The following is a 15,371-nucleotide window of genomic DNA, read 5'->3' as shown; positions in this document are numbered from 1 at the left end:
ATCCTCAGATCATAGCTGTTAAGCTGTATTTCCCATTTACTTGAGTTATTGCTAATGTTATTGGTTATTGTGTTTATGCAGTTTCGGAAGAGATGTGTAATGAAGTTGAGAGTTTGATATTCGATCTTTTTGCAAATCTTGGTGCTTCAGGTGTGGAAATATAAGAACAGAATATTGAGATTATAAAATCCCACATTGGGTATTTCAAGCATTGCACCACATTACATAATATCATGGACCTCTCCAGCCATTGATTTTGGGTTGGATGCTCTAACTTTAATGTGTTATGAAGATTCATCCACACGTCAGGCCCAATCTGGTCTCACATGCTCCATATTACCAATATAATTTATCTATGTGTCAGGTGAAGTCCTGCGACACGTTAGTGGGAATGTTGAGATTTTAAAATCCCACTTTGGGTATTTCAAGTCTTGCACTATAATATATATTATCCTGGGCCTCTGCTCATTTTCAATTGGTTTTGAGTTGGATGCTCTAATTTTAACATGATATCAAAGCCGGCAATTCATTCACGTGTTCAGCACAATTTGCCACACATGTGTTTTACACCACCTAATATAATTAATCCACATGTTTGTCTCAGTCCTGCCACACATGAAGATCCGACATTGGATTGTTGAAACCTTGCATCACAGTATATAACATCTGGGCCTCTTCACCCATTTCCAATTGGTTATGGGTTGGATGTTCCAACTTTAATTTCCATTGTCTTAACTTTGTATTAGTCAGATGAAAATCTGAATCAAAATATTTCCTATTCTTGATTTAGAGGAGCAGCTAGATTTTCCTGTGCTGTATGCTTCTGCTAAGGAAGGTTGGGCTTCCCACCACTTACACCAAAGATCCACCTGCTGATGCAAGAAATATGTCACGGCTGCTTGATGCCATTATAAGTCATGTTCCTCCACCAACAGCCAATCTTGAGGCACCTTTCCAGATGCTGGTTGGTATTCAACTGTTAAAGAATGTATTTGTATATTTATCCTCACCCCACTTCCCTTTTTTGAGCTGAATATGTAGGTTGAATCCATATTATTTTTCCTGCTTTTGGCTGGTCTGTTAATGTACTTTCCTCCTTGATTTATGAAGTGGTTTCTTTAGAGAATTCCGCTTGTACATTTCAAATTCTGTGGGAAGTGTGACCATCCTATAAATGAGGATTAGACGACTGCTAGTAATATTTGAGATTGCAACTGATTGTTAAGGTCTTGGGCACCATAACCAATATCCTCTAACTAGCTATTAGTGCATTGCTGATTATGATTTTCTTTTTTATCCTCGTCATAATCTTATGATGTGGAAATGCCTTCATGGATGGATTTGAAAGCTATGCACTGGTAAAGCTTTTGGAAAGTTTGTTTTCATGCTAATTTAACTTCAGATTTCAATTTTGGAAATTTTATTACGTTCCTGGGATTATCTAGATATAGGATATTGTTCAAACCAAAATCTTCCCAACTATGGTGAATTCTGAATTTGTATGATTTTTATGTTGCTTTATTCTTTATGAATTTGTATGATTTTATTTATTCTTTTAATTTTTTAGGATTCATGTTGCTTTATGGTTTATTGTTCTATAAATACAAGTTCTTGGCAGAAGACTTCAATATTAGTGCATGAAATAGAGTTATTCACACTGGAGCGCAGTTGCACTTTTTATGGATAATCCAGCAACACACACTTGCAAGGAACACATAATTATGCTATAGAACCCATGTCACCGGCTTTGACTTAATGGATAAATAACTTGTTTTTATCTTTTCTGTTCATTCCTTTTATTGTTCATAGTGTTGGAAAAATTGAAATAGCATTTATTGGCGTTGCTCTAAGGTTTCCATGATGGAACGAGACTTCTACCTTGGACGAATATTGACTGGACGGGTTTCTTCTGGCAGCATTCGTGTTGGTGACCGAGTTCATGGGCTGCGTCACAAAGATTCTGGGGTTGAGAAAATTGAAGAAGGGAAGGTTTGTGGCTGTAAATTTTCCTCATTGTAGTTGGAGCTCAAGAAATATTTTTCCCACTTGTAGTGCATCTGTACAATATTTAATTCTTTATCACAATGATATTTTACCCATGTTCAGATAAAGCTCTTGTAGAGTTCACTATCAATGTCCTCATTCCATCCTATATATTATTTTATCTATGTGTATGTGTTGGTTCAGTTAATTTGACTTATCAGAAATGGCGTTAATTTACTCAGAATGTTCTGTATTTGACTACTAGCGCTCTAAGCCTGCATTTTGTAATTTCTTAATTAGAGTATTGAGGCTTATTGCTTTGTTTTTCTCTGACTAAGTATCTAAGATGAAAGTATACAACCTCTGAAACATCCTTGTCTCTCACAGAATAATGGTAATGTTTGAAAAATTCTTTTGAACACGTAATAATACAAAATTCTCTGTTTCCTCTGTCTTCTCATGAACATGTTACAAACTTAGACCAATATTTGTGAACATTTTGTTTCAGAAGAAGTTACTACTTTTTTTTTTTAATAATAAATTTTTTTAATTTAAGGAAGCTTTATTAATCATCACAAATAAAAGAACCATAACATTCTTGAGGCAAATAAAAAATGAACAAAAGCTTATTTCAACGACTTTCTATGAAATATGAACATTAGCTATAATTTTTTACATGAGGAAAGAAGCTCAACACCAAATTGAAATATTACATTTTTTTTTCTAAACTAGTTTTTTGTTTCTTCATCTTCCACAGGCAATGGTACTAATTTACAGGATAACTGCTTACTTTTTGTAGGTTGTGAAACTGATGAAAAAGAAGGGAACACATATGGCCCTAATTGATAGTGCTGGAGCTGGTGACATAGTATCCATGGCTGGGTTGGGAAGTCCATCTATTGGCCATACGGTCGCAAACGTTGAGGTATGTTAGTGGAAATTATGTCTATGGCCTTCACAAGTCTTTTCATTTTCTTCTCTTTGGTCTCACGTAGTCAACTGATCTTCCCATTTTGTTTTTATTCTGATTTTCTTTTTTAAATCTGAATATATAATTACTTCACTATATATTTTCTTGTATCCCTTGTACTTCCGTTCCTACCTTGAGAAGGCTCAACTGGGGCTCTTGCTAAGGTTTTTCAGTCCCTTTCTTGCAGAGTCATAGGCATTCACCTTGGTTCCCTTCTAATATAATTATTTAAACTGATCCTAGTTTGTGTTAACAAATTATGGATGGCCGTTGTATAACGCAAGGTGTAGGTGCTTTGTGTCTTGTTTAACATTTGAGTTTGAACTTTTCAAATAAAAATTAAGGGTGCTTGTACCATGGTAAAGCATTTGATATTTTGATATTCTCTGTACATATATTTGATGTTCTGTTTGTTCATTTGAAATAGTTTTGGCTCATATGGTGATGTAGAAGTTTATTACTTTAAAGTAAAGTTATGAGAAGCTTTCACCATAGTAGGATTGCTTGATGTAATGCAGTTCAGTGAGTACTGCGGGATATTATGGTAATGGGTGGGAATGCATTCTTCTTACGCAGTTTAGGGTGGTACCAATAGAGAACAAACTGAGTTTTTTTTTGGTAATTGAGGACATTGTGAATTGAAACTTAGTCTTGTTAGACAATTTATGACGAATGGCATGTTTACTTACAAGTAATGGGAATAAGAAGAAAGGGAATGATTGCCATTCCTGACTTCCCTTGTGTTAACTTACACAGAAAACAATCATTTAATACACAGGTCCCACCTTAAAATCCTTAATCAAATACCCCAAAACCAGAAATCAAATCAACTAGGAGGGGATAGTTGATACGATTCCCATTCCTTGTTTATTCTAGTCTCTTTCTTATTATTCCCATTACTTATAAACAATCATGCCAGAAGTGTGAAAAGTATTTTAATTTTAATTCTTATGTCATAAAAGTACTTGTCGTTATTTCTTGGTTGAATTGGATTTCTGATTTATTCTGATACTTTGTAATAAAGTTAAATAGGTCAATGAAATTGAGTATTTTCAATAATGACGCAAAGAGAAGAAATGGGTAGGGGCTTTATTAGTTTTTCATGAAGAAATGCTCCAAGTTTATTTTGATGTATGTCAGAAGGATTTTAGATACACACATTATGTTGTATGCCAGAGTTTTGTAGAGGTTAGATGAGAAACTAAGGGTCCCTTTGGGAGGAATTATTTCAAACCTAGGAATTCAGTTAATATTATATAGTTAAATTGCTTGATTGCATTACTACAAAACCCAACTATTTGTATTTGTATTAGAAGGAAAAAAAATTGAAATTATTCATTATATTAGCCATTTCAAATATATTTATCTAGTTATTTAAATCTCAAATATATTCTATTAGTTATAGTTTTAAACTAATTTAGCTTATCGAGGCACGAAGGAAAAACTAATGGCATGTTTACTTACTTGGAATGGGTGATCTCTTACCCATTCCTTCTCTCTTCTATTCTTGACTTCCCCAATTTTTGCCTTCCCCATTTCAAGTAAGTAAACATGCCATACCTTAGCCTATTGTCAAATCTAATATTTTTTTTTTTTTATAAAAAAAATCATTCCATCCAAGTGGAGTAGATTATTGTTGCTTCCCAATTCGATATAATCAACATGCTCTGTTATTTACTGTTTGTGAACTTTTCATTAGTTTATTTTTGAATAAGTAAATGTATACTTAATGTCCCTCACAGTGTATAATTATATTTAATTGGTTTAATAATCCATATCTGTGGGTACTAGTGTATGAGAACTTATACCACTTACTAAAATGAGGTGCTATGGATTAGTGATACACATAAGAAATCAATTATAGTCACTAATATAGTTAGACATGCTCTTAATAGACAGATGGGATTTGCAATCGAATGTAATATCTGTTCAGCATCATGGGATCCTTTTCTTTCAAGGATGTACAACTTTTGCACCATGTTATGTCTGACTCTGTTTGCTCTTTCTCTTGGGTGCGATTTGCGATTTGAATGTCTATGTAGGTAGTCTACATCACTTGTCTTTTGTCTTTCAAATTAGTTACTTAAATGATTTTATCTACTTTTGTCTTAAGATGATGGTAAAACATTATGATGTGTAATTCTTATATTGCATCATTCTAAGGGTTTATATGTTTTTATCTTTCTATAACGCGTCATAGTGGTACATTTTGTTGAAAACTGACTTATGGTTGCATCTGATAGATTATGATTGCATTACCCACCGTTGAGTTGGATCCCCCAACTATTTCCATGACTTTTGGTGTTAACGATTCTCCATTAGCTGGTCGTGATGGTACCCACGTAAGTCATGATTTTTCTGTTTTGTTTTTTTTGCAATCAGTGGATATATATACTATATATTTTTTTAATGCCCTTAATTTGCATTTAGCTATTTACTTGTCACTTTGATAGATGTATTCATTTTATTTTTCTCATTTTTGGTTTCAAATCATTATTGTATGAATAGAAAATCAGTACTTGCTTTAGAACTAGGATAAACTATGAAAAATATATAGATAGCGCACATACAGTAGAGATATGAAAGTTTGTATTGTAATCTCTTATTGTCATCTATGTTTTCCTAAATTTGACATTAAAGTGGGGTGTCAATTTTTATGAAAAGTAGGGTTTGAATCACCTGTCCAATTGAAAATATGTAGTACATAAGGACGGTAGAAATTTGGCAGGTGTCCAGCAACTTCTTAGTTCTAAGTAATGAATTTCATTCAACTTGCATAATAATACATCCTGCTAGGAATACTCTGTATCAGTCCCAAGCCAGGCTAATGTCCAAAAATATATATTTTTTCCACCAACCTGTAAACGCCCTAGACATGCTCTAGGCAAGTGTTATTGGGGTCACAATACATGTTGCGCCCTTTTTAACATGGTCATCCGTCACTCTATGTATTTTCATTCCACTTAAATCTAAGCAAAAAACTGATGACTGCACCTGTAAGAATGGGTTGCACTTGGACCAGTCTACATGATCTGACATGCTGATGATGTTATAATTTGCAGCTCACTGGAGGAAAAATTGGTGATCGGCTGTCAGCTGAAGCGGAAACCAATCTTGCCATTAATGTTCTTCCAGGCTTATCAGAATCATATGAAGTTCAGGGAGGGGAGAGCTTCAACTAGGTTTGTTCCTTTAAGTTCACAATTATTTTCGCAGTTTCTTGTTTTCTTCCAAGAGACTTCTTGTCAACCAAATATATATACGATGTTTTACTGACACGGCTCTCTCCACTTGCATCTCTACATTTCATTGTCAATTACGTTTAAACATATTCTCAGTGTAGTTTTCATGATGTGTAAAACAGGTATTTTAATTGAGAATATGAGGCGGGAAGGCTTCGAGCTGTCTGTCTCACCTCCCAAAGTCATGTGAGGCACTGATTTTTGATTTATTGCTAAGTAAATGTGATTTTGTTTACATATATATGGATTTCCCAAATCCAGGGCTTTTGATTATAAAGAAAAATATATTGAGGTTCTGGAAATATAATGGTGATCAGTTTAGAGTGTTAAAATTATAAAGACATTTGCAGCAAAAATGTGAAATACTTGGGGAACTTTGGTAGGATACTAATGGAGGAGACATATGCAAAGATTAACAGTCAATACATGGTAAAGAAGGTGGAATGAAGAGTTCTTTTTAACATTTTTGTTCCCAATGTTTTGTTATATGCTTTGGAAAAAAGGTCTTGTGTTATAATTTTACTTTATCTGATATCCTTAAAAAAAAAATCAGTGCTTATACAGTAGCAGGTCCTATTTTCTAGACTTCATTTTGTTATATCTACTGTGCGTGCATTAGTGTATGTGTATAGAAAATTAGGAACGCTATGCAATATAGTTAGTGATATAGTGCGCTATGTGAGCGTGATTTAAAACACTGATATGTGCTCACACATAATTCACCGTATGATTTTTCTTCTGTCCTTGCTTTTGTTGAATTACTCATTTTGACACCTTGAGCTAAGTTTTTTGTTTTTTGGTACTGAATCAGGTATAAAACGGAGAATGGTCAAAAGCTTGAGCCAATTGAAGAAGTTACTATTGAGGTAAGGAATTGCAGATCTGAAAATTGTGTAGTTCCTTTCAACAATTGAGACTCATGTATTATTGTTGCAGGTAAATGAAGAGCATGTCGGGTTAGTTATGGAAGCCTTATCTCATAGGCGAGCTGAGATTGTTGACATGGGTCCTGTTCCAGGAAGTGTTGACAGGACTAGATTGTCTTTGACATGTCCATCAAGGTTCTCTTACCCTCTTAATGTCAATTCTTCTTTCTGCCTCACTGAGCCTATATTATTTTGCCACATAAGCAATAATTATCTGTTTAGCATTTGATAGGTTGTACCGTTTATACATTTTTCCATATTGGTAGTCATCAGAATGAAAATCACCATGTCCATCGTACTCATTTGGTCTTGTGGTGACTCTTTACCATTACTGCACATCTAATGTCACATTGCATAATCTTTAACCATGTTTTATCTATGCAGTCAACTAGTTTCATCACCATTTATGATTTATATCTGGCCTAGTGATTTATAGTTTCATTGGCGATACATTCTATTTAAATAATAGAAATTGATCTTCTTTTGTGTTGTATTCTTCAGGGGTCTGGTTGGTTACAGAAGCGTGTTTAGCAGTGACACACGTGGAACTGGATTTATGCATCGCGCTTTCTTAAGTAAGATTTTCCTGTCTTGTTACTTTTATCTCTCCATTCCCTTTGCATTTTGGTTTTGCCTTTAAATCTGTCATGTAACTGGGGCCTCGTTAGGGAGGTAATTCTTTTCCTAGTTGGTCATCACCTAGTTCTACATTTTCTGGTTGCTTGGATTTAACATGGTTCTCTGTCCAGGTCTAGACCCTGACATATGGATGTGCTTGTGTTTGTGTCCGGACCTGTGCCTACATGTATATATAGTGATGTATGCATGCATGTATAACTCATGCATATGTATGTTTACATACTCTTAGTGTATGATACTTATGCATCTGATGAACATAAAATAAGAATTGAATTTATTTTATTTTATGTTGTGTTTATTTTCTTAAATGTGTATTTTTATAAATCTGATTCTCAGCCTGGTTAATAACAGTTATTATGGTCTAATCAGATGAATCTTAATTTTACAGAATTGAAAAATCGAAAGAGAAAACCTAAACCAACACATAGTACAGCAACACAGAAAGCTTAGCACAGAATTCCCCCTCTAATGAAGAAAAATGACACTAAAATTAATGTTCTTGAAATGTTTTTACAGAGAAGTCCAGAAATAATTTCGTGGTAGTATCTTTTCCAATCAGTTTAAAACCAAATGAAGCAACTTTCAGTGCTTTTCCTGACCCAAAAAAAATACTCCTCAAATTTACAGTTTTTCCCTAGATTGTAAAATTTTTCTGTAAAATGTAACATAACTTGTGTTATGCTTGGTTCAGGATATGGATACAGAGTATGGCAATTTGACCAGAATGTCTTTTCCGTTAAATTCCCAATACGCATTGCAGTTCCTATTATGATCACAACTGTTATAAAGTATTATACCTTCATATTTGGAGAATATACTTCTAAAATGTGATAGTGTGGAGAGTGAACCACTAGCGTGTTCTGAATTAAAAGCGCTAAATACTAATTACATTCCTCTTGTTATAACTCATCCATTTTCTTTTTCTGGTATTCAGTCTAAAATCAAATGTTCTACTGTTTAGCTTTTTTTTTTTTTGCTTCACTGAATTTATTTGTTATTAGCTTTAAATATTGTTGTTTTTTTAAGTTAAGGCTGCTGTTATTTTCTTTTATTGCAATTTCTCATGCATGTTATCTTTTTTTACACAGCCTATGAAAAATACAGAGGTCCTCTTGGAAATGTCAGGAAAGGAGTGTTGGTATGCGTGTACTTGCTTTTTGATTTATGATGAACTATTTGATTCTACACTGTTTCTGAAGAATAATTATCTGTTAAGGTTTGTTAAAATGTATTTTTCAAGTTAACTGCTCTTGTCTTGAGAAGATGTATAGCTTAAACATTAGAGACATCTCAAGAGAACCACTTTTTATTTTTATGATCTACAGTTGCTTCATGATTGATGCTTATTTCAAACATTGACTATTTTTTAAGATAGGAATACGGATGTAACTCTTCATCATAACATATAATGTTAAATCTTCTATATGTTACACCTGTTGTTTACATGGAAGTTGTATGTGTTATATGACTGGTATTTTCCTTCTTTTTACTTTACTCAATAGGTGTCAATGGGCTATGGTACAATCACAGCCTATGCGTTAATGAGTTTAGAACCTCGAGGAACTCTTTTTGTGAATCCTGGCATGGAGGTTGGTACATATATGATCAGTTCTTGTTTCTACCTATCTTTTAACTTCCCAAATCTCTTTAGTTATTACAGATGTGGTAGGTAAGGATCCTATTGTTTATGCTAATTACATGTATTCTAGATGATAAAAATACATTCATATTGACTAAAGGATGCTTCTTTATTTTGAGAACATTAAATTCATATTTCTTTAATCATTCGCTCTCTCCATATTTCTTTAATCATTCGCTCTCTGTCACAGCCATCTTTTTCCAACTCCAAATACTCTAGACCCTTTTTCCCTACAAATGTGTGGTCCTGTTCAGACAAAAAACAAAAGGACAAAAAGACAAAAAGAGAGAGTGTGGTCTTGTTCTTCATCTCTATATAAAGAAGAGAAATTAAGGACAGGATAAAATTGATCACTGTGTAATTTTTGGGGCTAATTAACTTAAACAGGATGGCCCAGGATAAAAAATTTGTTTCACATGGGTTAAAATTAATAACTATAGTGAACGGATGAAAACTGTGTTTCCTATACTAGGTAGACTGGGTAAGTGGTTGTTTGATTCAAAGAAATTATAGATCCTAGAGTACCTAGTAAATGAACTGGATAGACGTGGTTTTGTTTGTTTGATAAAAGTGTCTCTTTTGTTCATTAATACGCAGACATATGATGGCATGATTGTTGGCGAACATTCGAGGGACACGGATCTAGATGTAAGGAAATTATGTGCTTTTCATGTTATGAATTGTGTTATATTTATGTTATTAAACTTGTGGTTTGTATAGTTGACTGACCTTGCCAATACAGGTCAACCCTGTAAGAAATAAGGAACTTACAAATGTACGTGCTGCAAGCAAGGATGAGAATGTGAAACTAGCTCCTCCTCGCCTTGTATGTATCAACCAAGTTATTTTTCTTTAATCTTTGTTGCATACAGTTTTCTCCATGGGTTGTCTAGCATGCATTATATAGTCACTGTATTGAAATAAGGATTGTTTTGTAGCCTAGCCATATATTAAATTGGGCAATGTGCGCTTAGCGTAAATTTATCCATCATTAAGGGGATCAAGTCTATCTATAGATGGTCTACAATTTGGAAATCGTTAATCCTAAAATATATTTGACTTGATATTCAAATTTTCTACAGTTAATCCCTCAGCCTAATATAGGGGCCAACTTGATAGCACTTTTGTAATATAGGCTGGTTATTAGTCATTTAGTTTAATGACTGATTATGGGACCTTTAGCTTAGTCCATTAGCTTAACGTAAGGTCTGACTTTTTAATAAGCTAAATTTGATTCTTATTGTCTGATTAGCATAATTCAAGGCTTATCTGGCAAATTTGTGTCTTCTGGCCATACATTAAACACCCATGTGCTCTATTGATAAGTAGTGTAACTCAATGATCGTCCTCTTATTTTTCTGATTTGTTTTTTTTTTTCCTTTAACGTGTTGCCCTTACTTTGAACATACACACACGCACACACAAAACAATAATATGAGGAAGAACAAAAAGTGGCCAACTTATCTCTAGCTACTATGTGATAGATATGTTGAAATTCTTGTGGTTTTTTCTAGTTAAGATCTCCCCTCAGTTTTTTTCCCTGTGGAGATTCCATCTTGCCCGCTGAGTTCTCCATCCTGATGAGATCTCTTCTTGGTTCTCATCTTGTACAGATCTCATCTCATTTAGAATTCGTCTCAGTTATACTTGTAGCAAGCTGGAAGTTGTTGATATACTCTCCAGCTTGAGAGGGAAGCATTGTTGATATAGGCTGATAAAAAAAGCAATTTAGTCATTTACTTTAGTGCTTTACTTAACATCTGATCATTTAATGAGAAAATTTTTAGGCTTATGGTTTGATTATCTTAATTCTTGTATGATTAGTGACTTCGTGTCATGTATAAAGCACGCTTGCACTCTATTGATAAGTAGTGCACTACATTAATCTTCCTATTATGTTCCATTTTTTCTTTCCAAAAGCATAATATTCTGTTGCATCACATTTTAGAGAAATTCTTTAAAATTTGTTAGTTTCAACAACGGATTCAAAATGTTCAAAATATTAAGAACTGCTGGAGAATAAAAATGCCACTTCTATAATCTGCTTTTCTGCTTTTGGTAGTAATAAACCCGCCATTAATTTTAAATAAAGTAAAACCTTCATTGTCTTTACACTCTTCCTGCGGTTGCTAATATCTGAAAGCATTTGGGTGCAGATGACTCTTGAAGAAGCGATAGGCTATGTAGCCTCTGATGAGCTTATTGAGGTACCTCCTGATTTTAATTTTTTCCGTCCACTTGTGATTAATTGTGAACAGTTGTCATATGTTGCCATATAAACTATCAGCTGAGGTCCGTTGGGTAACATTTTTTCATTTAGTTTTTAGTTTTTATTTTCAAAGAAGGAGAAATGAGAGGATAGTGAGAAATAGGGATGATATACCTGTGCGATGGAGAATAAAATGTGAAATTATAAATGATATATGTATGGGATGGAGAATAAAATGTGCAATGGTTCATACAATAAAACTAAAAACCAAATTTAAAAGTAGAAGCGCTTTTTGTTCCCTCCTTCCCCCCACACCCAGCCCCCCACCCCCGGAATTTATTTTCATCCTCAATCTTTAATTTAGAAAATAAAATAATTGAAAACCAGAACATTACCGAATGGGTGCTAAGTTCCTCGTTATATGTACAGATTGTTGCAACTTTCTGGTTCCCGAACATTACAGAATGGTGCTAATTTGTAGTCACATTACTTATCATATGATGCTTTTATTTGTGCAGGTTACACCAAAGGCCATTCGGTTAAGGAAAAAATATATGGACGTTAACAAGCGTAAAAGCATGAGTAAACGGCAAAAGGAATAAATCTCGCCATTCGTGCAGTTTTGTAACTTCATTAGGTAATACTTAAATGTTTCAAAACGGGTAATTATAATACGCACTCAACTGGTCCACCTCAATTTTGGTGGGAGTGTCACGGAAGGCATATTCTTTAACAAACATGGATGAGCAAAGAAACTTGATGTATTTAGTGTTAGATTTAACTATATAGTTAGCTATCTTATTGGGGCCCTTTCGTGGCGTTTGCCAAATTTTGGTGATAACATTATTATTTTATGGAGGTTGAATTTCCGGACTTGGTGGCTTAGCTTTTGCTCGAATCAATTGCATGGGACAGTGACTTGGAAAACAGTGCAGCAAATGCTTATATTACACTGCTCTTATGTGTAACTGGCATTGAGTATTGTCTATCGGGAATTGTTGCATTTACAATAAGTCAAGAAAACGTGTGTTATTTGTGAAAAATAGTTATGTACGTGTATAATACGTGAATATTCTTTTGTATACAAAGAAACGCATATTCTTTTGTATTTTTGTGAAGTATAAGGAACCTCTGCAATGAAATATTATCATCATTTGATCCAAAAAAAAAAAAAAAATCAACATAAAATCCTTATTGAAGATGCTCCCTTTTGCATTAGTTTCATAGCACCATATAAATATTGAATAAAAGTCATGGAAATTGATAGAAAAATATGGAAATCTATTTTTTATATAGAAAAATTTGTTTCATTAAACTCCAAAAAATTGGGAAGAAAGAATGTATCAATGTGGCCTCGTTAAAACCTTACCAAAGAAAATCTGGGACAAAACTCCGGGGTGGGAAACTGTGCAATACGATGAGCAGAGTATTAGCCTGGCGGGGAATGTAGGAGAGAACAGTGGAAGGTACATGCTGCAGAAGAGTGCGAATTCCCTCCACCAAACTCCCTTCCGGAGCTAAACGGACTTCCTCGTTGTTAATCAATTGTACAACATTCAAACAATCAGTTTGAACAAACAGAGGCACAAATCCTGCGTCCAATGCAAAGAGTAACCCATTCTTCAGCGTGTAGAGCTCCGTGGCAAGGATATACACCATGCCAGGAGCTCGCATAGCCACAGCTTCAAGTTAATTCACCATTGGGATCCCGAAGCACAAAACCAACCCCCTTCGATCCATCTTTCATATCTACAACCTCATCCACATTTAGTTTTAAAAAACCACTGGGGGGCTGCCACCGTACCGTAATAGTTGGCATGGGGGAACTCCTATGATGACATTCAGTCATACGTTTAACCTAAGCATCATAGCTCCTTACCTGTTCCAGCAATCTACCTTGGAAAGTTGGATTATAACCAAATAAAATAGCATTGCTCTCATTTCAAAACAGCCAAACTGTAATTGCAAATACGGGTAATTGGTCCCCAGAGAACACCTCCAGCGCCGTTCGGCTCATGACTTTGTGATATAAGAGGCATAACAGAAAGCCCCACCCCTCCCAGACTTGCCGACTGCTGTCACAATCAAACATAGCATGGGTGGATGTTTCAAGAGCAGTAAGGCAACGAAAACAAACAACATCAATGATCAGCCTCCTGAGCCGATATAGTACATCCCTTGATGGGAGAATATTCTGTACAAATCTCCATAGAAAAAGAAAAATTTTTGGAGGCACCTTCAGCTTCCACAAATATTTCCATAGTTTGTTGACAGAAGATGAACTAGGCCAATCAGCAGCTGTAGTACTAGCAAGTCCTTGATGTTCATTAGCAACCCAATGTCCACTTTTTACACTATATCTACCATTTGATGTGAAGTGCCACATCCTTCTATCCAAATTTAAATTAGAGATGGGAATAGAAATAACAAGCTCTTCCTCGAGAAAATTGAAAACTTGATAAATCTTTGGTATATCCCACCCTCCGCTGGCAGTGAGTAGTTCAGACACTCGAGCATCAGGATCTAAAATGGCCCATGACTGGCAACACACGGGCATGTCGAATCCAAGAATCTCCATAAATTCGAACCAACCGTCCTTCGCAAATGTGCAAATGGAGGCCAAGTTGTAACAGTTCACGTCCCCACAAGATGGACAGCCACGTAAAAGATGGGCAATCACCATGGGAAGCTTGTAAGAAATCTGTATCGAGGAAGTTGATGACTGTACATGTCTAGTCAGCATATTATCTGTAGCTGTAGATCATGTGTATGTCGTGTGGTCAGTTAGGAATTGTTAAGCAATTGTATAAAGCTGGTATGTACAGTAATTGTTCATTAAGAAAATACAACCAGTAAAATTCTCTTAGAAATTCATGTGTTCTCTCTCTAGCTTTCTTCCTCCTTATCTTTCTCTGCACATTTCACTTTCGTTATCATGGTATCAAGAGCCTAGTTCGATCTGTTTTTCTTGCTTCCGTTCCCAATCCTCTTCGATCTCTTATTGATTCTGCAACTTTTCTTGTTCCCGATAAATCCTAAATTTTTTCCTTTTCGATTTCCTCTTCCAAATCTTCGATTTCTTGTTCCTGATAACCCTACCTTTTCACTTTCATCTTCCAATTCTTCAATTTCTCTGTTCTTTTCTCTCCTTCTGTGTCTTCGTCCTCTTTCTTCAACGAATTTTCTTCTCAAAATTCGACGAACTGCTCTGAGACAACCCTAGATTTCTGCCATGGCTGCTTCTTCATCATCTTCTCTCAAAATTGAACACCTCCTTGGATTGCTTACTATTCGTCTTACTGATGATAATTTTCTTAAGTGGAATTATCAAATTGAGTCGGTTCTGGAAGGTTACGATCTCTTTGGCCATTTTGATGGCTCTGCTCTTCCTCCGCCCAAATTTGCGATTGTTGATGAAGAGGGAGTGACATCGGAAGTCACTGCTGCTTATAAGTTGGACGCGCATGATAAAGCTCTTCTCAGTCTTCTCATTGCTTCTCTCTCTGACGAAGCAATTGAGTATGTTATTGCTGTAAGACCGCCGAGGATGCTTGGCTTAGTCTCACCGATCGTTATCGTCGGTTTCTCGTGCTGAATCAATCATTTGAAAACAATTTCAGGTGTGCAAAAGGTGGAGATTCCGTTGAGTGATTTCTTCTTCGTCTCAAACATCTGCGTGATCGATTTCATGCTGCTGGTACTAAGATTTCTGATGATGATTTTATCATTGCTGCATTAAATGGTCTACCACCTGAATACAACA

The 15,371-nt window shown here is 35.0% G+C and overlaps 1 pseudogene across 1 annotated transcript in view; it reads left to right on the top strand.

Annotated features, from left to right (window-relative positions):
• Positions 1-12,716, top strand: part of LOC148915647 (uncharacterized) — a 13,647-nt pseudogene extending 931 nt beyond the window's left edge. The window contains exons 2-17 of the transcript XR_016122296.1: positions 46-150; positions 791-964; positions 1,852-1,989; positions 2,783-2,908; positions 5,197-5,295; positions 6,016-6,135; positions 6,318-6,381; positions 7,007-7,061; positions 7,132-7,256; positions 7,623-7,696; positions 8,849-8,898; positions 9,263-9,349; positions 9,997-10,047; positions 10,142-10,225; positions 11,556-11,606; positions 12,127-12,716. The product of XR_016122296.1 is annotated as an uncharacterized LOC148915647 (transcript). The remainder of the gene's footprint in view (positions 1-45; positions 151-790; positions 965-1,851; positions 1,990-2,782; positions 2,909-5,196; positions 5,296-6,015; positions 6,136-6,317; positions 6,382-7,006; positions 7,062-7,131; positions 7,257-7,622; positions 7,697-8,848; positions 8,899-9,262; positions 9,350-9,996; positions 10,048-10,141; positions 10,226-11,555; positions 11,607-12,126) is intronic.
• The last annotated feature ends 2,655 nt before the right edge of the window (positions 12,717-15,371 follow it).

The sequence above is a fragment of the Prunus mume genome, linkage group LG7, assembly GCF_029339155.1.
Source record: "Prunus mume cultivar Tortuosa linkage group LG7, ASM2933915v1, whole genome shotgun sequence".
Classification (NCBI taxonomy): domain Eukaryota; kingdom Viridiplantae; phylum Streptophyta; class Magnoliopsida; order Rosales; family Rosaceae; genus Prunus; species Prunus mume.
The sequence above is the reverse complement of the archived record's forward strand: the minus strand, read 5'-3'. Positions and strand labels throughout refer to the sequence as shown.